The 25,685-nt window shown below is 24.2% G+C and overlaps 1 protein-coding gene across 1 annotated transcript in view; it reads right to left on the bottom strand.

Annotated features, from left to right (window-relative positions):
* The window catches only part of LOC129610924 (uncharacterized), a 121,452-nt gene that overhangs the window by 94,661 nt on the left and 1,106 nt on the right, over positions 1–25,685 (bottom strand). The window lies entirely within an intron of this gene.

Genomic DNA, 25,685 nt, shown 5'->3' with positions numbered 1-25,685 from the left:
GATATAAGAACACTAACACAAACCTATATGAATTATGTTTATTGTGATTATAGCCTTATAACAATTTTCAATTCTGTTTATTAGAGAGAGCTTCTTATACATATACTTGTGTATATTCTTTTAAGTGAACTGAACCCACAAAAAACAACAGAAATTCCCTTAGTGGCAAAAAATAAAACAAAATTATAAAGGATACCGTTTATGTACTAAAAAGTTGTAGAAGTATAACTGTTTTTTTTTATTAATGTAGATTTTTGTTTCTGGAAATGTTTTATATTTAATTTCCATGGTATCTTTCAATACATACATAATATATTTATATAAAAATACGGAAAAATATTATAAGAATGCACAATTTTAAAAATTAATACCGGGTGAGACGGAATTAGGGGGTGTTGAGTTAAAATTAACATAACGAATACAATAAAACAGAAAAATTCTATTTGAATGGTTACGTAAAGAATAGATTTGAAGGGTAAAGAGAACTTGAAAATGAATTGTACATGTAGTTATTAAGGGAAGTTTTATAAGAATGCGCGATTATTGGATATTAACAAGAAGCAAGGGTAAAGAAGTTTGGTATTCATATTGTGCTTCTGTTATAAAACATTTTAGAAAAAGTTTTATAAATGAAACTTTTTTAAAGTTATGTAGAATTACAAAAAAAAAAATTATGAAAAATAATAATATAAAAGCCTACGGGTGTCATTAGAGTCAGGAAAAATATGGAAGAGAATTTTCAATGGTTTTATTTTCAGAGTAATGAGAATTATATACTTAAATGTGTATCTAAGCATTTCCGCTTTTTTTGAAGCTCAAAAAACTTTTATTTAAAAAAAAAAAGTTTTTCAACCTAACAAGACAGAGGATTTTTTTTAACGTAGTCAGTCACGTCATGTTGTTGTCATTTTTTTTTTTATTTATTTCATTGTGACATAGAACGCAAAAACATTACTGGCAAAGAAATTTTCAAGGATAATAACAATAATAATAAAAATAAAGGAATCTCAAAAAAAAAGGAAACAAACAGACAGTTAGGAACAATGAAATGTACTTTTCATGGAGAAAGAAAAGGAAAATGTTTTGGAATGTTTGGAAATAAAAAAAAATCCATTTTTTGCTTTAATAATCAATTTAAGTATATTTTTGCTTAAAAGTTGAATCGAAAGTAAAGAAATGAAAGTGCTGATGATGGAAGAAGCTTATGAATTTCCTTAAATAAAATTCATAAATGAATAATGAAGAAGATATAGAAAATGGTTTACTTTAGAAAAATTTTGTTTTCCTATTTAATTCGCTATTAATCTGCTATTAATTTCTACTACCTTTAAAATAACCGTAGAAGATTATATGCAACTAGAATTGGTTTTATCCAAGAGAAAAGCTGTATTTTTTCAAAAATAATTACATATTGACAATAGTAGTTGAACAGATGTGAAAATTGAAAAAAGTTTAGCAGTAGTACTTATAATAAAACAGTTCGTATTCTAAAAATTTTTACTTAAATAAAGCTCACATTTTAAAACATTGTTGACGAGATTGAAATGAAAAACCCAAGAAGAATTAACCCTACTAACCCATTTGCGGAAGGCCGATTTTTAAGAAAACTATAATCATTTTTTAAAATTATTTTCAATACCCTTCATATGATTTTCAAAGCCTATTTTAGAGTAGTTTATCGTTAAGAAACGAGATAAAACACAATTCCAATAACAAAAAATTCAAAAAATCAATTTTAATTTACCATATGGTTTTAGCCAGATTTTTATTTCATGGTAAAGAAGTTTAAAAGAGATAAATGTAGTTAACATTTTAAGAAGTATTAATACGATAAGCAGCACAACTCCAATTTTCACTAGAAAAAATCAAAAATTTACTTTAATTGAAACAAACTACTACTGTTATCATATAATTAAAATTCTAATCACGATTTGATTTCTCTTCAAAATTTGAACTCATAAATCTCATTTGTGCTGTGAATAAAAAAATATGCCTTGAAATTCTCTATCAATATATAGGCTTTTAAAACGTCGAATAACAGACTCTAATTCTTAAAGACATTATATTTTGAAGCTTTTTATTTTATCTCTCTTTTTGATTTTAAATTGCGACCTATTAAATTCTCATTATTACGAGCAATTGCTTCTTGCTTTTTATTAAAAACTGGGCTATATACAATTTTTCAAGCATTTAATTATTTTTATAGTAAAGTATTTTATTATTCTAAATCAAAATTTGTTAATCACATTTGAAAATCTACTAAATCTTCACATCACATACTGCTTTTCATCAAACATAATACTCTCTCTATCTCTTACCTTTTTCTATTTTCCTAAAATTTTGAATCTCAATCTTGATTCCGATTCTGATTTTATATTTACTTAGATAAATAATTCAGATTTTTTATTTAGATAAAGAAGAATTTTTCTATGTATATGTAAGTATGTTGAAAAAAACACATTTAGAATAATAAATAAGAAAATTGAATGCCAAGTTATCTGAACAAAATAAATTATTTTCTCATTTACCTTATTTGACATAAAATCAACATACGAGTACATACATGGGTACATAGATACATATTATTTACTTTCAGTGCATGAATATTTTCAAAGAAATTCTCATAAATGACAAACTATTGAATTAAAAAGAAAAAAAAGGTTTTAAATGGAAACTATATAGCATCAGAATTGAAATAAAATACTATAAAATAAAATAATAAGTTCGTGCTCTATACAAATGAGCGCTTCCTAAAAAATATGTCACCATTACGAACTGTTACACACACACAAACACACTGTCATTTAAACAATAATATAATTTATGTTAATGGTAAAATTTATAGACCATAATTCCTTATTTCTTTAATATTTTCATGCTATATTCATGACATTTTAATTTATTGTCCTTTTAACAGTACGAGTACATCTATATACATATTCATGTGTATAAGTGTAAAGACATTTGAAGAAAAGAAAAAGTAGCAATTCTTATCAATTTAAAAGCAAAAGAAAAAGGAAAATGAAATTCCATTTCAGAAATGACAACCCTCCTATTATAAATAATAAAATAAGCATAAAAATATTTCAATTTATTTAAACATTTTAAGGACAATTTATTTGAATACGAGTATTAGTTGGTTGTTTTTCAAAATATCTGCAAATCAACATTAACTTACTTGTATTTTAAACTAATATTTAAAAATTGTAGGAATGTGTGATGATGCAGCTTCTGATAATTCGTTACAACATTAGATTTAGAGCATATATTAGCTTGAAGGATAAGAAAAAGGAAAATGCTTGTAGGATAAGAATGCCCGACAAGACATAAAAAATATGACTTGTTAAAGCACAGGAATTATAAAAACGTCATAATCGTATTGAAGTGGAAATAACAAAAAAAAATTGTCGACTAATTTTAGGGTAATGGGCTCTACATTCGTGGATCCAGAGATAAAATTTTAAGTGAAAATTTAAAACCAAACGAGCTGTTATCCATGCAAAGAAAAACTTTATCCTAAGGGGAAATATTTTTCATTTTGCTAACAAAACGGTAAAACAGATTACAAGTTTTTTTGTTTTTACGAAAATTTAACAATCCATATTAAATTTCATTGTATGTTTCTTTACATTTCAATGTCCTCAACTATACATCGTTACATTTAAAAGGAAAATTATTTATATTCCGAATTCCCTTATCATCGCTTCCTTTTTCCTATACGTTCTTTTTTTTTATTGTTTTCTTTCCTTATTTTATTCAATTTTTCATAATTTCCCCACGCATTCACAAATTTTTTGGTCATTCTTAGTCTCTGAAAATTTTTCTGACATCACCGGCATATAAGAAAATCCCAAATTAAATGGTATAGAAAAGAAAATGCTTTTTAAGTGAAAAATGAAATTGGGGCTGAATTTAAAATTTAATTTCATCCTGAATTCATAAATCTAAAATTTTGCAAAATAATTTCAAACTTGGATTGAAAACTTTTTAGAAAAATTTCATTTCAAAAGGGCAATGAGCATGACGTTTAGATTTACCCAATAAGTAATTATGTTGATCAATTCCAAATTATAGAAAACTCACTAAATGCTCTTTTTATTACGATTTTAATATACATACATACATACATATTTGAAATCTGAAAGCAAGTTCACCAGTGTAACAAGTTATTTTGATGTTTTTTTAGCGAAAAGGCTCCAATTTATTTTTTAATTTTAATTTTAGATTCTTGACAACTTTCTTGATCTCTCTGCTAACTCAATTTTTTGCTATAAAATCCAAATGTATTTTGAAAAATTTTAATAATTTATTATAGAATTTTTTAATTCTAATACAAGACAATCTATTCAAATCTGCAAATATATATTTAAGAACATTATAATAATACCTTTAGTTTGCGACAATTTTGATAACAACTTGGAGAACACTGTATTTGATATAAATTCCAGCATCAGAGTTTTATTTTGAAGATTCTATAAGTAACTATCAAGTATTATGTAGAAAAAAGATAACAAAAATGTAAAAGCCCTTTTGAGTATTAAAAATATTAAAATGGTACATTGTCTTTTTCCATTTTTCTTACTCAGTAAACTAAAAAGGATTTTCAGGATAAAATTTTTATATTTATTTTTCTAACATACTCAGACACAACTGTGGTGTAAGTGAAGGAATTTTCTTACAAGTATAACTAGAATAACAAATACCCTTGTACATATTCAAACGACAACGTACCTTTTTGTAAAAATTCTTATTAATTTTACGTATATATATATTAATATATATTAAAGTATCCGTGTAAGTATATACTTACGTATAAGGTATTTTAAGACACCCTCCTCTTATGCATTTTATTACAGAGAAATATTATGAAACATAGAACGGTTTTATTTTTATTTTTTCAAATAAAATGAAAACCCTTATAATTTCCTTATTATCCTTTATATGATTGTAAATGAATACTATTTGTTGCAATTTTTATAGTTTCGTTTATATATATATAACGATTTTATAATATTATGCTTAATAAAGGGAACTCCAATATACACCATACTTATATGAAATACACACTATTGGTATTCACACGTGCAACGACGATTAAATCGAAAGACCCATATAGAATATCATTTGTTTGCACATTTATAATTCCCTTTTAATAAAAACAAAACGAAATCTGGTGTGATCAGTACATCACCATCTGCTATATGTTCTTTCTCTAAAAACATTATATTTAACAATTTCAATATATTCGGACTTAAGTATTGATTTTACGGAAGGCACGCATAAATTGTTTATAAATACCCTTTAAATGCACATTAATTTCGAAAAGATCACTAGCAACTTACTCATTAATATATAACCGTCAAGATGCAAATTTTGTTCTTAACGCAGACATTCACTTTCTGTAATTAGATTTCTTTCTGAAATTTATTTTGAAATTGATGAACTATAATTCAAAAATTGATGAAATATAATTCAAAAACATCTACAAAACAAAACAGATACATATACACTCTTGATAAAATCGATTCAGATGAAAATGGAATTAGTGAGGCCACACATTATGATATCTCAATGAAAATAGTTTACGTTTCTTTATTTCAGAGAAAATATTTTCTTTTAAAAACTCGTCGTTTCTTATTTAGTTCAATCACAATACCTTCCTTATTGGTTACAATACGATCAGTTAAAAAAGGGTATCTAAAATTTGGCACCCTTGCCGCATAGATAATTACAAGAACAGAAGACAAGTTATCGTATCACCACCCTTTTTATTAAAATCACAACCACCCATCATATCAACACTACATAGCACAAAATTGTTACACACATAAAATATTTTATACGTTTTTAAAGGATAATAATGATTCTTTAATTTGAAATGTTTAGATTTTGTCTGCTGTCATGCAGAAATCGCTAAAATAGTAAAACAAACAAAAGGGGAATGAAAAAAATATTTGTATGCATGATAAATTAAAAAACATAATAAAAACAATAAAAAAAGCACAACGGCACACTCTATAAATCTTCATGATTAAAAAAATAATTTGGCATATGGTTATGTGGTCAGTTTTGCAGACAATTTTTTATATATTCACGTTTTCGGTTTAATAACGATGATAGTAATGGTCCGATGCCAAATATGTACATAGATATGGAGTGGAAATTGGTGTTGGATATTAGTTTTTTTTTTTTTATTAAAACTTGAATCTGATGAAATTTTCATCAGATTTATAAAACAATAGAATTTTTATCTTTACTTTTTTCTCTTCTTTTATTCTAAAATACGAGTAGAAAGACAATATGCCTTTTTTTCCACATTTTGGATATACTTTTACTTTGGGAATTAATTTTCAAAGCATCGGCTAGACATTACATAAGTAATAAAAAAAGTTTTATTGTTCTCTCAAATAATACTGCATGCTGGCGGAAGTAAAATTTTAAAAATTAAGAAAAAAGAAAAATTAAAAAAAACAACTGAATAAGTTTCGGAATTTTTCCCAAATATTTTAAATTAAATGTTAAAAATTTAGAGCAAGTAAATATGGCAGTACGTTGACTCTCTTCCACATTGAAAATTAAAAAATTGTGAGCTTCTCCATTGTTATAATAAAAGTTTTAAATACAAAAAAAGATTAGCTAATAAGTAAACATTTATAATATTACTGCACATTGTTCTTCATATAGTATGCCTCACAATTCCATGAAGAATTTCAGGAATAAATTAAAAAAAAGAAAATTAAAAAGAACACACAATAATAAAACATAATTCAGGATTATTTTGGCAACAAAAACTCATTCAATAAAATATTGTTCTGCATATTACAGTAATAACAGTCTACAGGATAAAAGATTAAATATTATCCCAAAGGGATATGCACAAAAACACAGAATTGCAAAACTGGAAATATTAATATTTTCACTTTTTTTTATATATTTTTTAACGGACGTACTTACATACATAAATTTAGAAATTTTAAGTAAAATTTCATGTTTCACAATATGCTACCATTTAATTTATATTAAAAATTTTGTGTTCATATGCAAAATTATTTGATAAAACTTGTAATTTAGTAGTATCAAGGAAGTATTAAGGTAGTACTGAAGGTCCTTATACTCATATTAGTCATAATTTTCAAATAAGTACAATCATTAATGAAACAAAACAAAACAAAAGCAAAAGTTGATAAGTCTAAAATTTTTTATTATTTCCTAAACATTGAAATTTATTCTGATGAAGAGAAATATGACACTGGCATTAATTTGTTGAACTCTCATACGTAAGTGTTGAATTTCGTTTTTCACCATCAGAATTTTTTCAGATTAAATCTATAATTATCGGGGTATTTTAATTTTATTTTCAAATTTAGGAGTTCGGATACTGAATAATCTTCCTTCCGTCACAAAATCAATTCGGAACTGATTTTATTCTAAAAATCGTTTGTTTTCAAAATTGTTTTCAAAATGAGCTCAATATTTTCCAAATAATAATTTTCATATGCGTACATATTATTCAAAATCTTACTTGGAATTATTTTTAAAATTTTATTAATTAATATTAAATTTCATATTTTTTCGATAAACTTTAACATATGCACATGTACATATATACTTATATACATACATACATTCTCAAATACAAATGTAATATAGAAAGAATTTGAACGTCATTCAATAATTTTATTTTGTTTGAAAATTAAGTATGTATGTATGTATGTATGTATGTATGTTAGTATGTCAAGTAAGAATATTTAAAATTGCTTCATTGTCATTATTTAATATTGATTTAATTTAAAAAGTTCAAGTTAAGTAAATGCACTTAGTTGAACTTTTAAGTAATTTATTTTTTTTTTTGATTCAGCATTAAGGCAATTATTTAAGTTAAGTAAATGGGGCATGTGGTTAAATAATTGTGGAACATACAGAAGAAATTTGGTTAGTTTAAGAAAAAATACACGTGCCGTACCAACATACATTAAAATATTTTAATAAAAAAGAAAATTGATTTCCGGATCAGTTAAGAATTTAAAATAAAAGCGACCAATTAAAATATACACATACATACATACATATGCCTCATCTTGACCAGATATATATTTGTCAACTTGCATTTATAATTATTTAGCCCAAAGATAGGGTCCAATTTGATTTTTCTTTTTCACAATGGATGTACATACATATTTATTATGTTTACTTACATGATCACTTAGTGTAAGTAGGTCAAAATTTTGTTAAACAACATCGTTAAGTAATTACATTAATAGCAACAACGATGTCATATTAAAAAAAAAAAAAAACAAATATTTTTTCTTGTTATTTTAATTAAAATTTTTAAATTTGAATAACTTTCACATTGCAAATATCTAGCCTAGATCTTAAATATTAAATAATATTTTTCATTAAAATTTGACTGACATTTTAATTTAAAATCATAATATTTTTTTTCGTACAACAGTTATTGTCAAGGAAATGACATTCACTACATTACATAGTCATATGCAGCTATTCATAATTAAAAGTAAATATGTAACATTGATGTATGTAAGTTCGTATATGTACATAATATGAGTGAAAAAATAAAATAAAATTTAAAAAGAAAAAAATTTTTAATTTCTTATAAAAATCTGTCCTTGTCCCTTGTACCATATTAAAAACATACTTAAATTGGATTTTAAAATTTTTAAAACAAAATAATAGCATAATATACATACATACATGTTTACAAAAATTTACTCGAAAGCACGAAATTATACACTTACTTTCGATTCGATTTAATCGCGTACATAAAAAATATGCCAACAGAAAGCAAAAAAAAAATATTTAAGTAGCAACTAAGTAATGTTTTTAACTTTTTGTTTCTGTTTTCTTTAAAATTTCATTAATAATTTATTTAGCCGTATCGAAAACACAACATCTAACAAATGAAAAGACAGAAAAAAAAATTAACATCGTTTTGTTTTATTTTTGTATTCTTATTTTCCTTATTCGCGATATTCGCGTTTTTCGTGACCTTGAATTTATTGTTTAGCCCGCATCACCTACCATACCGCCACCACCACCACCCCACCACACCACTTCCATACACCAACTTCATCATTATTATCCAATGTCAGTCAAAACAAAACATAACAAAAATAATAAACAAAATTAAAAAAGAAAAAGAGCAAAGCAAAAAAAAAAAAAAAAAGAATTTTAATTTACTGAAAATATTGTGAAGAAAATAGAAAAGCAAATGTCAAAATAATAGAATTAAGAATGAAAATTGCGGGCAATTGAAAAAAATATGGCACCTTAATTATAAGCACATTGAAATTAGTTAGCACTTCATAAATGTTTTTCAGTACTAAACAACACTTTAATTTTTTATTTATAGTTTCAAATTTTATTGTAGTTTTTTTTTTACTAAATTCTGGTATGTACCACAAAGTAATAAAAAATATCAAGAATTTTTATAATAGGTATGTAACATTTTAAGTGCACACACTGAAAGAAAAAGTTTTTAAACTAAGTAGAAATAAATTTAAAACAAATATACACATACAGCTATGGTCAAAATAATAGAAACACTTAATATATGTACGTTTTTAATTTCTTTCATATCTTTTGTAAATTATATTCGAATTAAATGCCATCTTTTGCAAAATTATTTTGCTATATTATGCTTTATTATGAATATATTTATTGTCACTAAAAAACTGTAATCTGCGGGAATTCACCATTTGAAAGTAAAAATACCCTATTTCACTTGGTCAAAATAATAGAAACATCCGACGAATGTAGCTTTATTTATGAATAAAACTAATTTTTTTTAAATTAATTAAGCAAATATTGAATAATATTTAAATTATAATATTCAAATAATTTAATTTTTTGAAAAATTGAAAAAATATTGTAGAATTATGGGTTGGTCGAATCATTGTAGTGTTAAGGAAAAATAAATAATTAACAACATAAGAGACCAAGGAAAAAGTTTAAAAAAAATTGCCACAATTATTGAACGTTCAGTTAATTTAGTTTTTAACGCTTTAAAAAGTAATAAAAGTCCTGAAACACGAGGAAGAAAGCAGTAAACAAGTGACTGAACAGAAAAATTGTACTGATATGTAAAAAAGACCCATTCAAATCTTCAAAAGCAATTTTAAAAGAGTGTCAGGCTAATGTGAGTGGTATACGCAGAATATTAAACAAAAATAATTTATTTGGTTGCGAAGCTAGAAAAGTTCCCTATGTCAGTAAAAACAATATTAAACATAGAAAAAGTTTTGCTAAAACTCATTCGGAGTGTAGTGGGCCAGAGGGTGTAAAGAAGTGGAGCAATATCCTTTGGTCGGACGAAACAAAAATTAATTTATTTGGGCCAGATGTTCCTACCTTCGTTAAACGTCCACCAAATACTGAATTAAACCCCAGGTTCACGCGCAAGACCGTAAAACATGGTTGGATAATGACAACATAATGACCCCAAGCATACTGCACGAAACGTACAAAAATAGTTTCATGAAGTCAATATTTTGCTAGTAGAATGGCCAGCGCAGTCGTCGGATCTTAATCCAATAGAAAATTTATGGAAGGATCTACAAGAAGCCGTTTCTAAAAAAAAAGTAACAATTAAGGACTATTTATGGGCAGAAGTTAAGGCTGCATGGTTCAACATTCCCGTTGGAAGGTGTCAGGCTCTAATTAACTCAGTACCAAGAAGATATAGGCAAATTATACAAAACCAAGGTTTTCCGACCAAGTATTAACTACGTAAAAATTAAATAAATTGAAAAAAAATCTTTTAGTCACAAAAATTTGTTAGTTTTTAAGCTTAAAATTAGGTGTTTCTATTTTTTTGTCCAAGACAAAAATGCAAACTTTGAAAGGCAAGAAGTGGAAAAATTCTTTTATGTTTTTATTCATATGAATTTTTAAATTTTTTGTTAAAAAAATAAATTAAAAAGACTTTATTTAACACTTTACTTTCAATAAATAAACATATTCAACTTGCAAGAAAAAATTTTTTTACTTTAATTAATTTTATGAACAAAAATATTAGGTGTTCCTATTATTTTGACCATAGCTGTATGTATGTAGTCAGATTTAGGGGTTTTTTAAAATAAATATGGTCCGGCCAAGCAGTGATAGTGTTAAAATAAACTATCAAGTCAGTCAAATCATACTTATTGGAAACGAGTTATTTCAATTTATTTATAATAACTTGATTCGATTTATGTTTCAGCATTGATTGAGAGATACACATTTGTTTTTTTCTGAGTGTACGAAATTGAGCTAGGTATTTAAAAATAATAACATTTTTTCATATAAATTAAATGTTCATAATATAATTTATTTACACACCTGATTATGTATCCTCGCATTTTTACTCGCCGAGTGAGAAATAAGTGAGTAAGTATAATATATTCGTGTAATTTTCTAGTAAGAAGAATTTTTTCATATTCGTATCTCTTTTTTTCCAAAATCTATAAAAAATGTAGTCAAGATTCAAAAAAATTTACGTTTTAGACTTTAAATTAAAAAAATAATTGAATATCAAATTATTTAAATAAAAATTAAATTTCAATAATAGACAAAAATTTTTTTTCTCTTAAAATAAAAATTGTCTGCAGTAATTGAATTTATTATAGCATTTACGAATTCAAATTGTACAAAAAACAAAGATCAATAATATTTTCTCCATTATTTACACGTGTTAATTACATAATTGTAAAACCAAAAGGAAAATTGTCAAAATAAATTGTCAAAATAAATTACACTTTGTTTGTACACTCTTAATTGTATTGTATCTGAAATTCGTATACATATACATATGTATACGTACATATTTCTCCAGATTTTTTTTATTTATAAATTAGCAATACTTAATAATTTTTTTAATTACACTCAGTTTTTTTACCGGTTCTTTTAACATGAACAACAAAAAAAAAAATGTCGCAACGCGTCGTTCGAGTTTAAGTATTTTTGGAATTTTTTTTTCTCGTCTTAACCTTAAGAAAATCTTATTTAATGCAACAACAAAAACGTCGGTTATTATGTACATTATGTTTCATTATATACAAATATTTGCCGGTAAAATATTACGATTATTTATTGTTACCGCACCAATACATTGTGTCATCGTATCGTATAAATACTAGTGAAACTTGATCTTTTCTGTTTGTACTTGTACTATCACATTATAGAACAAAAAATATAAACATTTCATTTGGAGTTGGAACACACAAACACACACACTCATACGAAATCAAGAAAAAGAAAAAATAGAAAGAGTAATGGGGGTGAAATGAAGAAAAAAATTTTAATGCGGCATGATATATAAAATAAATAGAATCAAAGAAAGGAGATTATTTTGAATATTTATTTTCCTTTGACTCGAATCTAAAAAATCTTCTTAAATAACAATATTGTTGTATTAAAATCTGCAAAGCCCAAAAAAAAAAAGGATACAAAAAAACATTATTTTTCAAGGAAAATGTCGTTTTTACTACAACTGATGCCATATTGCGTTTAATTTATAGTATATTTTTTGTTCGGATTGCCATAGCTTCTAAACGAAAAATACAACGACAAGCATAAGTTTCTTCAATTCCAAGGCGTAGGATTAATCTAACGGTATATACATTTGATATCAAATTGTTTATATGCTTGAATAATTCGAGCTCTCATTCTACTTTAGAATGGGAAACTTTTTTAAAAACTATATGGGCTTTCTTTTAAGGAATAGGAAGTAATGAGAACCAATGCGAAAATGGGTATACGTTATGCTTATAAGATTTTTTGGTGGCATTTAGAATTACAATAAAACTATATATATGTACAAGTGCTATTTTTACTTAAAGGAGGGTAAAAAGCTTTTGTATTTTTTACTTTAAACATTTTATATACGGAAATAATGTTCTTTATTAGTGTTCATAAAATGCGACAACCTTAATATTGTATTTTAAATATAATATAATTTCCGTGCAATGACATCAGACTGAATATGAAACTTTAACAAGTGAAAATAAACTGCTTGGTGTCATAATCCAATTAATTAAAAAATCTATTATGTCCTTCAACTCAATAAAATTGATTTTGCACAATAAAATGGAGCTCAAACACACAAATAAAAAGGACAATACAACAATGTATTTTTAATATTTTTATGCATGCAATCGATTTGCATTTATATTTGTATTTGTGCATGTTTAAATTGTGTAATGTAGTTTAATTGAAAAATTTCCGAGTTTCGTAGAATTGAAAAATTAGTTTCAACAGAATAATATCAAATATAACTCGGACAACATTATGAATACTATCTGAAGAAATATATACTTAACTGTGCAATAATTACATGGAATTCTAAGTAATAGTAAGATCTACTAAGTACGCTTATAATAGTAATTAATAATCTTAACAAATAATAATGAATAATTTAAACATAAAATTAATTGCAATATGGCAACAAACTCCTCTTGGCTTTCAAATTTTAATTAAGTTCGAAATTTATTAATTAGAAGCCTCGTATGAAATCTTGACACATTTTATTTTTAACTCAAATTACTTAGTCGAAAGGTCACAATATTTACTTATTTTTTGCCAAACAACTCTATAGATTTCTACTAAAATTTACTTTCATACTTTATATTACTAATTTATAATATTTCATTTGATAACGATTAATCGTATAAATGATTAACTATATGCTGAACACAGCAGCATATATTTTAGAATTAAAAAAATTTTAATCATTTCCTAAATAGCACTTTCACTATTTAAATTAAAATATTACCTCCTATTGTGAATAATCAGCAAAATTTTATTGAAAAAAAAATCACTCAAAAACCTCATTTCTAAAAAACAACATAATGAAGAAAAAAATTAAAATTCGAAAGTTATAGAATATTAAATTAAAATATCAATACTAACTTAAATAAATAGCGCTTAAATAATAAATGGCTTATGTGTATTCGAATTTCTTTCAAAAGTTTGCAATTAAGAAAAAAAAAACAAGAAAATATTTCTTAATTATTTTAAAGCATTTTTTAAAATTTAATATAAAATGAGCATTCCTAATAAAAATAAAAATTCTGGTTTGATTTATGACTAATTTCGCGATTTGGTAACATTGTAGGTAGATTTTGAAATTTTTTAATTAAAGCATTTAATCGACTCAATTATAAATCATGAATAACATTAATTACCAGAAAAACACGTTAAATTTTTATAATACAATTCTTTAGATCATGCAGAATGAGATGACACTCGGTTCTTGAAAGCGTTTACTTAAACTACCTGGTTAGTAATTTAGAATATCTTCAAATTTTTAAGCCGTATAAGCATAAATGGTCAAATATTCGAATGAAACTTTACTTTGACTATATAGAAATCTAAAGTTAGTATACCATTTTGTAATTGAAATATATTGTAAACAATTACAGTAGCACAATTTAAGTTATTAATTTGAACTAAGTATTCGCTTTAAAGATTTTCCCCAAAAAATTTTGTTATGAAAAAAAATTACAAAAGAAAAGTAAATAAGTATACTGGTTAGATCTACTATGGCCATAGTGTTTATTTAAATTCCTGTTGACTCAAAGATTCGATTAAAAAAATTTAAAAAAAAATTCAATTTAATAAATCTTCGAATGTCGCGAAACTTTCAAGCGACACAACTTTATATACATACTTATGTTTATATTTTCATTATTGAAATATCGAGAAAGTATAAAAAGAGAAATAATTTTAATATTTTAGTCAATTAGTAAAGTGATTATTGAATTTTAATTTTGTTTTATCAACACTAAATAAAAAACAGATTTTTTCAAATTCTTGGTTAATAGAAATATGGAAGCCGTGCTTTGTGACGCGCACACATACATACATGACATGCAAATTTGAAGAAAGAAAACATACAGAAGCTTAATTTTGAAATGTTATGAATTTAATTAAAAAAATTCTTTATTGAAAATGAATTCCAAAAAAGATGTTAATTGTTACAAAGACGCTTAAATTTTAATATCATACAAGTGACAAGAATTAAATAAACTTTAAAATAATGTATGTATATATACTTTCATATAGTCTTCTATACACAGAGCTTATTTACGAGTTGTCAATTAGTATTTAAGACTACTGTATTAATTCCCCGTGGGAAATACCCTAACCTACATTATTTTAAAATTTAAAATTTTTAACTTTTTCTTTTTTTTTCTTTTTTCTAGTTACTAGACAATGCCGTGTTATTTATTACTTATATTGTTTTTTGGTTATAATCCATTAAGCGTATTATTATTTTTACTATTATTAACTTTGGTTCGTATATATGTACGTATATAAAGAAAATTATAAATAAATTCAAGTATAAAAGAAAATGAAATTTTAATCGGTCTTATTGAATTGCTGTCAATAATATTGTGGAGAGTATTAAGCTGCAGATTTTTCATTACTTTTTATTTATGATAGAAGAAAAATAAAAATTTGTTTCTATACATCGCAAATACAGGCTGGCAATTGTTAAGAAATCAATAAGTATAAAAAATATGCAAATCTTATTCGATTTTTTTTTAATAAAATTGTTTTACTACCGCGCGGTATTTTAAAACAAAAACACTACACTTACTTATTTCATACGTTTAAATACAATCACTCTAACCAAAATTCCTTTACTAAATTTCAAACTGTCAATATTTCACCGAAGTCATTTTTATTTAACAATAATAATAATCAACAAATATCTGCTAAAATTATTTTTACCCAGTATATTATGTGATTAGAAATAAAACAGAAAACTGAGTACAACTGTAAACTGTCAGGGAAATACGCATACACGTACATATGTACATATGTAAGTACATTCATAAGCATGTACAAATTTTTTTGCGGCAAATTTGAAAAAATTGAACTCTTAAAATACTTAATTTTCCAAATTTCACTTTCCAAAAATATTTGAAAGTATTTCCTCTGAGCTCAAATATTTTTATTAATTTTTTTTTTTTCATTTTAGTTTTTCTCCATATTATATATGTATGTATATTATTACGGTATTATTGTAAGTCATGTAACTTAAATTTCCATTTGAATTCTCAATGTGTTTTATAAAAATTACATGTAACTATGTACGTATTATTCGAAACTTCATTCAAACTGACTAGAGCTCTTTATCCATCAATCAAAAAAAAATTATAAAAGCAATTTTTTTTAGTGAAACATTTATATTTTAATACAAATATGTATTTAAAAAATATAAGTACAGCTATGTACAAATATACAGTGACGTAAAGTATACAAGTAATCAAAACAAGAGCGGAGAGTAAAACAAAAAGTAAATAAAAACAAATATTATGCGTCATGGCATGACCATGTGTCAATAATCCATGATGAAGCCCCACTAATAACCAAAAACAATTTTATATATGTATGTATGAAAGTTTATTTGTAAGTATGTAGCAGGCAAGTAGATCCGTTCATATATGAAATTGTTTATAGTTTGGCTAAAGGTGCACAAAACTAATATCGAGTTGATACTAAGCTAATAATAAAGAAATCATATTTTATTTCTTTACTTATTTTCTGTTAAAATATTTTTCGTGTTTTTTGGGTTTTTATAAAGTAATAAATAATAATAAGCTAATAGGAAAGATCAACAATTCAATAAGTATCGCGAATTTTTTCCACTTTTTATTGTTACCTATTGCTGTTCTAAAAATTTTAATTCTAAAAAAAGAAGTTTAGAACGAAAACAAATATGAAAAATTAAAAGTAAATACAGTTCAACCATAGGGTAACCATCATGCTACTTTGATTTATAAGCCTAAAAATTTCATACACTTATGAATTAAAGAACTTTGCATACGAAAACTCAGCCTTTTCAATTTTAGCTTGTATAAAGGTGTTGTTATTAGTTCGTAATCATACTTTGCACAACAATCATTGCTTAGACTTGCAAATTTCTATTCAAATGTTGAGCATTAACAGTCGAACACAAGGCAATTACCACTGAATTACCACGAATAAGGCATTTACCACTAAATTTTCTAATAATAGCGTGTGTCAACTACCATTAACCACTGTCTACTGCTAACATATTTCTTTTACATACACCAACATTCGAATATTTTCATAAGTCAAATTTCGGAGCTAAAATATACATAGGTTTTATTTTGTTTAATGCTCTATTAATATTATAAACGGGAAAAAAAGAATACACACATATAAACACGTTCATGCAACAATTTTATAGAAAAAGGTGTGAAATGGATTCATTTGTTAATTGTTTTTTTTTTTATTTTTAAAAATGACACACTAAGAATGTAACTTGTTTCTGGGATACTTAAGTACTTATTACACTATTATTTATTTATATGATTATATCAATATGACGCCAGACTATTTGATCCAAATTTATTTAAACAAAGTTTTATTAAAAAATTTTAAAGCAATATTTTATGCAGCTTAAGTTGTTCCTAATATGCTTATTACAACTTTATTTAAATTGGAATTGAAGACTTAAGGTTAAAGATACAGTAAACGAAGCACAGATTACATTATTGGAAGTGTTTGTCAAGCAAAATATTCATTTGATTTGAATTTTACATATGTAAGTATGTACTTATTTTTGTTTCTTAACTAACTACATACTTACACCTAGTAAATAAAATAAAAAATAATGGTATAAAAGCAAAGTTATAGATTTTTTATATTCCTAACGGTTTCTCAAAATTAACTAGCAATACAAAATGTAGAATACTTTTATTCTATGTTCTATCAGTACTACTTGTATAAATATTTGTAAGGTCGTTCAAACAGGTTCAAGAATATTCAATGAAAATGTTGTTGCTTAACTAAATATAAGTAATTTAATTTTAACAATTTTATAATTTTTATCTTTAAGTGATAAACTATAGTTAGAAAAACACGGGGCAAAATTAATCGTCTCGCTCCAGTTGAATCCGGAATATAATTCCGACTTCAAATAAACACAAAATTTTAAATAAATTTTTAATTTTATTTCTGTTTCATACACATACATCAGCTACGTATTCAAAAATACCAAAAGAAATCATCATTATTAAAAATTTATTTCTAAAATATTTCGGCTATTGTTATGTTAATAACGTGTTTATTTTTAATTCATTTAAATTCTTCATAACTACAATATAAAGAATATTTTGTATATATAAGTAAGTAGATTTAAAAAATTATTTTTGCTAAAATTAGTTTTACCATAAATGAAAGTTATTATAATTTTTATTGAAATTTCATTGATGAATTCAAAACATTTTGATTTTTGTTTTCGTTTCTTTTTTTTTTCTATTTGAATTCCGATTTAAAAAACAAATTGAATACTTTTTATAGCTCTAAAAATAACTACATAGATAGAAAATTGAGATTTTTTTAATACCCATCAATATTATAAGAGATGAAATGTAAGTATACAAATAACTTAGAAAAATATATAGACAATAAAAATGATGGACAGAATCGATAAAATTTAATTAATTTAAAAATAATTTAATAAATATGCAAAGAAATAAACAGGAAAGTTGGAAAAATTGTTATATTTTTTTAAAAACAGCCATTGGATATTAAGATTCTAATATTCTGCAGATTAGCGTGTCAGTATTCTTATTTAGCAGTGTTGACATTTTTAGCCGGCAAGTATTTGAAAATATGAAACCATTATGACTCTCATTATTTAAGAGTTGCGGTCACAAATAATTATTTAACAGTTTTTATACTTATTTAATACAATATTATAATTAATATTACGTATTTGAATACGGCTCTTGATTATTTTTTATTTAATTAGAACAATTTAAAATACTTATTTCAACAAAAACATTTAGAATATTTTTTGAATATTACCGACACTTGTCTGCCGAATCTTTTCTAAATTATCATACTTAAATTTCATTTTAATTTTTTAATGAGTCGGCATTCAAAATATTTTAAAATATTTAGATCGGAAAATTTTAATTTTTCTTTTAAATTAATTGATTATAAATTTTTTTGACAAATATCGGTTCGTTTCTTTGTGTGTATTGCGAAACAAATTTTCGTAATTTAAATTTTTTTTTTTTTAAATTTTTATTTAATTTTTATTTATCCGAAATTACAATATTATTTTGTAAAATGATAATTTTCAATTACAAATATTTACTTATAGTTATTTATTTATTTATACATATACAATTATAAACTAATCAGACATAATCTATAACTTTTGCATATTTCTATTTTTGGAGAAATTTAATACCCAAAATGGAATGCAACAATACAAAATTCTGTTATACAAATGTTTTAACATGCTTTTATTGTAATTCATTAATATGGTCTCAATTACATTTATAGTATTAAGGTAACTAGCAAACATACATACTGAACTTTTTATTAAGTAAGTTTACTTGATTAAAATGAATAATATTATTTGTTGAAACTCCATAATTTATTTTAATTAAAATGCATGTAAAATTACGTATGCGGCTTAGAGGATTTGCTGTTATTTGAAAGGAGCTTAAATAATTTTGAAAATTAACAGATTTACTTATATTACGAGTAATAAATTTAAATACTGTCATACTAGTAAATTTAAATGCTATCACCGAATTTATAGTAAGTGTGCACTGATATAAGTAAGTAGAAACTCTACACAATAATAATCAAATACTTATTTATAAAACAACCAAATTTTCTAAAACATTTAAAAAAAATTGCTGACTGTAATGTGTGCACTTTAAATTTAAATAAGTGATCGAAAATCATAAAAAAAAATCTTGGGTGTTTGAAAATTTAAGGTAAAATACAAGGACAAATTAAAATCACGTGCTTCTTAAGGTTATTCCATTACAAATTAAAAAACTTAATTTTAATAGAAAATTTCACTCTACATTCTGAACAATGAAAAAAATATTTAAAAAAATTTACAATTAACAAATAATTTTATGATTTTAATGAAATCAAATTCATTCAATTAATAAATTGAAATTGAAATTGAAATAACTTCATTGATTGAAAATTGAAAAGTTTGAATAGAAAAAAAAAATACAAAGTATTTAAAATAATGTTTCAGATTATAAAAGAAAAAACTTTTTCAATTCAAATTGCACTCTTTAAAAACCAATTATAAGTATTTATACATGAGTGGTTTTCTAAACTAACAAAAAAGGCCAATCGTAAAATTTAAAATCAAAATTCACAAAAATATTCAAACTACTTAATTACATAGTTACCTCAAGCACTCATACCCCTTAGTGTTATGTACTTAGTTATTAAAATTACAACACTAATTAAAAATCAGAATTTTTAAATTCGAATATTCTACATGCATTTAATTTCGCTTTCCTTCTACCCATTTCTCTTGTATATCAACCCTTACATTTTTAATTTAATTTTTACATTTAAAAGCTACCCCTTTTTTTCAAATACATTTTGATTTGTCTACCTTTTTAGTAAGTATTCCCTCTATATTTATTTACATAATAATTTTCAATAGGAAAAAACAAAGAAAAAAGCAAACACAAAAAAATGAAATTTTCAGCTCCAACTAAGAGTAGGAAACTTTTTACTCTCAAATAATGCTCTCATGAAAATTCAAAAAAAAAATTGATTTTCACTGTGCACTTTTTAAGTACTGTAATTTTTCATTCATAAAAAAGAATTTCAACATTAAGCAAAGTATAGGTAAGCATAGTGCAAGCGCAATGTACAAGAAAAAATCATTTTTGCATAGAAATATTAAAAACACAAACAACAAAACAAAAATAATACTGCAAGAAAATCTCGCATTATGTCTTTGGTCGTCGGTTAATAAAGTGCTTAAGTAAGTATCTATACTCGTACGTACGTATACAACTCTACATGTTGTGTGGTTTTTCAGATCAGACAAAGAAATGAAAGAGAAATGATTTTTGATTAAGGTTTTTTAAAACATTTTTTTTTTGTTTTTTTTTTTCTAACGTATGAGAACATATGCAATTATATGTACAATGTAAATTATACAGATATGTGACATATGGGAAGTTCCCCTTTAATCACAACACGAAACTTTATTTTACCTCTTATGTACACATACTCTACATATAAGTATTTACATAACTTTTTATTTATAGCACAAGTACTACTCTTACTTACATTATTTTTCTGGTTACTCTGTGTTTAATAATTTAAATGTGAATACCAGACTATGATAATTGTACTCCTATATCTTCCGGTTCAGGAGTATATTTATATGCTTTTACAAATATATGGGATGTTCTACATCGTTTAAGAAAGCAGAAAGAATTATGTGAAATGCAATTTCTTTTTTTTTTTGTAATTTAATTTTCATGTAGGTCTATATGACTTCTTTGAACCAAATGTTATAGTAGCTAACATATATTGGTTCTTAAAGGCGAACAGAGATTTTCAACCTATTGTCTTAACTTATTTGAAGTAATCTAAAGTTCAAAATGGGAAAATAAGAGAATTGAGTGGAAAACAGTGCACTTTGGAGAGTATTCCACAAAAAAATCTGACAAGAGATAATTACCAGAAATCATTGTAAGTTTAGAACTTTTAAAATAGTTATAACAAACATCACACAATGTGCGAATAGCATTTCTTTTTGCATTTAATGATTTTATACTTTCATTTAACCTATTTAGTACATCTAACAACTATTATCATCTACGTCATAGACATTAATTTCAATACCATTGACTTCTGGTTACTCATTTTCTGTTTTGATTCCATTCGTTCATTTCTTTCTTACCTAAAGTAGTAACCAAAACCTTAAGCAAATCTCCTATAATTACATAAAAAACAGTCTCTTAAAGCTAAAAGAAAATTTCATGAACAATGTTTTTTTTTGCTCATTTTATTGATTTTTTCTTCCTATAGCTTAGTTACAAGCATTTTGTACTTTTTATTTCAATGTTTTGTGTCAGATTTCTTTATATTTAACTTGTAGCAAGTTTTCTGGTTTGTTTATTGTAATTTTTTTTTTTAATTTTTTGTCTTTTATTTTTAAGTTATAAACGTATTTGAAGACCAGAGCAAGTTTAAAACAAGCAAAAATCATTTAAATCTAAAATATAAGAAAAAAACATTGAAAAAATTAAAGATTCAAAACTGTTGTGAAAACCGATTCACTGTTTGAGTATTTGATTGATAAAGAAAGTGTCATTGTACTTAAAAATTGTTTTCCTACTTATATTTTGTTATTATTGTTGCATGCAAGTATAAGCGCAGTCTTTATACCTATATTTACACTAAGTATATGCATGAAATTTAACTGATTGAGTTCATTAAATCTAAATCGCAAATCTTAAATTTTCACTTTGTTAACTTGCATCTTACACATACTTAGCATATACTTATTTACTTGCTAACATTATCTATAATTATTATAATTAAGTAGACAAAGATATTATTTTAAAAGAAAAACATTTTGTAGTTATCAACTTATTAACTAACTTAAAGTGTTAACTCGTTAGTAACGATAATTTTATTCAAACATGTATTAGCATACTTATGTATATATACTTATTTAAAAGATGTATACTATACATATATACTTAATATATATATATATATAAAATATTTACCTAAAATACTCGATATTATGTAAATATATTCACAATATTAATTTGTTTCTATTTTGGTTTTAGGCAATTTTTTCTTTTAAGTTCCAAACAAATTGCAATTTGTAAATTAATTGAATCATGTTAAAAGATATGTTATTTTAAAAAGTATTTAAACCAGCAAAGTGTGAAGATTATAACTTTTTATGTATTATGCAAGTAAGTATTACGAATATTGCCTCAAGACAATGAAATTATACGGAAGTTTTCTTTTATAATTTTAGCAAAAATAATATTTAAGTACAAAATTTTTTGTATATGCATACATTTGCAAAAATCTGTAATTTTTTTGGTAAAGTTAAATATAAATACATATTAACATTTCTGACCACCGCTTTATATTGAAATTTAAAATTACCAAATATAAAATTTTCAAAATAAAATTGTATTTTTACCCAACACTTACAAGTAGAACCAAAGTAACAAAAAGTATTATACTTAACTACTTTTCAATAGTCCCTATATAATAAGTAACATTAAAAACACTAAGCATTTGGTCATTTCCCCAAAAATTTTTGTTAATAAATTGTATAAATGAATGCGAATCTATAACATTAAAGAGTTAAATATGAAATTACCATTTATAAGTACTTACATAAGTAGGCTCATAAAAATATGCAACAAGAAGGAATAAATAAATAAAATATACAAGGAAATTTGATATTAAAATTTAAATTCTTTATAAGGAATTGTAATTATATTGAATTGAGTATTTTTAATTGGGTATTGCAAAATTAAATTTATAAAAATTTTGGTTAACCAAAATTTAAGCCGCAACATAATCAGTTTTTTTTTATAACATATTTTATAAAATTGAAAATTGAAAACTTTACAAAGATCTTACTTATTTTTTGCATTTTCATATAAATACTGACATAACTACATAATTATATATGTATATGTACTTAGGTTATATTCAAATATACTTATAGTAAGTACTTAAAGTGCTTGCTTGTACAAAAAAATATTTCTGCAATTAAATTAAAGAAAAAATTAGATCTAAAGGAAAAAATAAACTGACCAAAACAGAATTTAGTTAACTACAGAAGAAAAATATATGCAAATATTAAAATAGATTAAAAATAACGCTCAGTAATTAAATAAAAATATTAAATATCTTAAGTGAGTAATCAGAATTGGTTGCTTTTAAATTAAACCGAACAACTCAGTTATTTAAAGTTAGTTATTAATTTAACATAAATTAACATTGTTATAAACATTAGAGGCCCTTACAAACTTAGTTAAATGAACTTTGATCCATATTATGAAGGAAGGAAATGATTTCAGTTCAGCAATTTAAATAGGAAAATTTCATAAAATTTAGAAAATAACCTGCAGTTGATTGAAGGAAAATTTTAGAAAAAAAAGTGATTTGTTTTAAATTTAAAAAATAATAAAATTATTGTGGTTAAAACAATTAGTTTTAATTAATAAGAATCTAATGCTTACCTAAAAATTTTGTGTAAAATATCCGCTTTTGAATAAAATTGGAACTTCCAATTTTTTCCTCAAATACTACAACAACTATATTGAACAAATCATGAAATAAAATTAATAAATATTTCATTCACAAATTTATTATACAGTACACAAATTTAAACTTACAACAAAATATACAAATTTCGGATTATTCTTTAAAATATAAAATATTTTTCATTCACGCCTTTTTTTTTATAAACAGCTGAGTTAAAATATAGGATCAATTATGTGACATGTACCAAATTTTTGCACTTGTATATATATATATGTATATTCTTCTACACATATCCCTCTGATTGTTATACAACGAAAAAGTATTATATTCAAAATTCTGCTTAATAAACATACATGCATAATGTTTGTTTAAAAAACCGAATTATTTATATATACTACATATGTGTAAATACTTATATGGTAAATGCATACATACATATAGTAAAATATAGTCGCAATAAAAATTTAATTATACTTTTTAAATTTATATTAGTACATACTATGCATTTTGATACATTTCATTAAAACACACAGTATGTATATCTCGTGTATCACATTCTATGTATTTCCAGTTTCCATTAAAACTCAGGAAGAAGGAGAAAAAAACAGCTGATTTCATTCTTGTTTCATATTAGTTTTGAAAAATCTATTGCATTTACTCATATATATATATATATATATATATATATTTAATACATAAGTATATTTACATCAGAATATTTGAATACCTACCTACCTACATACCCATACAAATTTACTTATCTAAAAATTCTAGGAGCTTTATTACTCTTGAAAATTCCTGAAAAATGTCACTGCACTGTATAAATGCATAATACAAGTAAATTCACATCTACTTTTCAATTTACATATGGTGTGTATGCATATATTTCATTTATTGTAACATACTCCTTTTTATTTATTGTATTTACTTTATTAAGAAAATGCAGAAAAAAAACTTTCTTTAGACATTCTGGAACCATTTTTATTGATTGAAAATTTATTATCCTCAAAATATAATCCAGATTTTGTATAAGAAAATTCTTGATCATGGGTAAGCAGATAACTTTAAAAGTAAAATAAGTAAATGAAAAAAAAAAATAGTTTAGCATCTTTTATTAGGGATCATAAATTTAAAAATCTTGTCTTGCACTTTCGAATCCATGACAAATATTTTCTTTTTCCTTTCTAGTAGATAGACTCTTGGGAGCCGAAAAATTACAAAAACAAAAAGAAAGAAACTAGGTAGGTACCTACTTTTATATAAGTACGAGTATTAAAAATAATAAATTTAAAGTGCACTTAAAAACAATATTCAGCTGGAATTTTCTGCTTTAATTTTTTCTTATTCATTTCAGTATTCATTCCTTATCTGAATATAAACTAACCATAAAGAAGCTTTTTATATTTTAGGTAGGTAGGTAAGTACTTAGACATATATTAACCTATATCCGCTTATACATATTAAATACTCAAAAAGCATTTGAAATTTAATTAGAGATTAGATTAAATTCAACTTTTAAAATTATATTATCAGACCAACATACATATGTATAATAATATGTGCAGGTAGATTCAATAGATTTTTTTAACCAAAACAAGTGAAGTTTAATACAC

The sequence above is a fragment of the Condylostylus longicornis genome, unplaced genomic scaffold, assembly GCF_029603195.1.
Source record: "Condylostylus longicornis isolate FDR11 unplaced genomic scaffold, ASM2960319v2 ptg000048l, whole genome shotgun sequence".
Taxonomy (NCBI): domain Eukaryota; kingdom Metazoa; phylum Arthropoda; class Insecta; order Diptera; family Dolichopodidae; genus Condylostylus; species Condylostylus longicornis.
The sequence above is the reverse complement of the archived record's forward strand: the minus strand, read 5'-3'. Positions and strand labels throughout refer to the sequence as shown.